Genomic DNA, 271 nt, shown 5'->3' with positions numbered 1-271 from the left:
GGAGATACCGGGGATTGAACCCGGGGCCTCTCACATGCGAAGCGAGCGCTCTACCACTGAGCTATATCCCCTTGGCTCGTCGGGGGTCTTTAAAATCGTATATGAACCTTGACGTCTCGATTATTAATGACATCATACTATACAGGTACAGACGTACACGTACCTACTTACTTACTTCGTTTTCAGTAGTACAGGATGGTCACAAAGCTCCGAGTTATTTGGTACCCCGTATAAAAATGATTTTGGCTATTGAAGTACATATGGATTTTTA

At 43.9% G+C, this 271-nt stretch overlaps 1 non-coding gene across 1 annotated transcript; it reads right to left on the bottom strand.

The window, feature by feature from the left end:
• Trnaa-cgc lies at positions 1 to 71 on the bottom strand. Its single transcript has one exon. It is a non-coding gene; the product is annotated as a tRNA-Ala (tRNA).
• Between the last annotated feature and the right edge of the window lie 200 nt (positions 72 to 271).

The sequence above is a fragment of the Diaphorina citri genome, unplaced genomic scaffold, assembly GCF_000475195.1.
Source record: "Diaphorina citri unplaced genomic scaffold, Diaci psyllid genome assembly version 1.1 scaffold119346, whole genome shotgun sequence".
In the NCBI taxonomy this organism is placed as follows: Eukaryota; Metazoa; Arthropoda; class Insecta; order Hemiptera; family Psyllidae; genus Diaphorina; species Diaphorina citri.
This window is presented reverse-complemented; position numbering and strand designations above follow the sequence as displayed.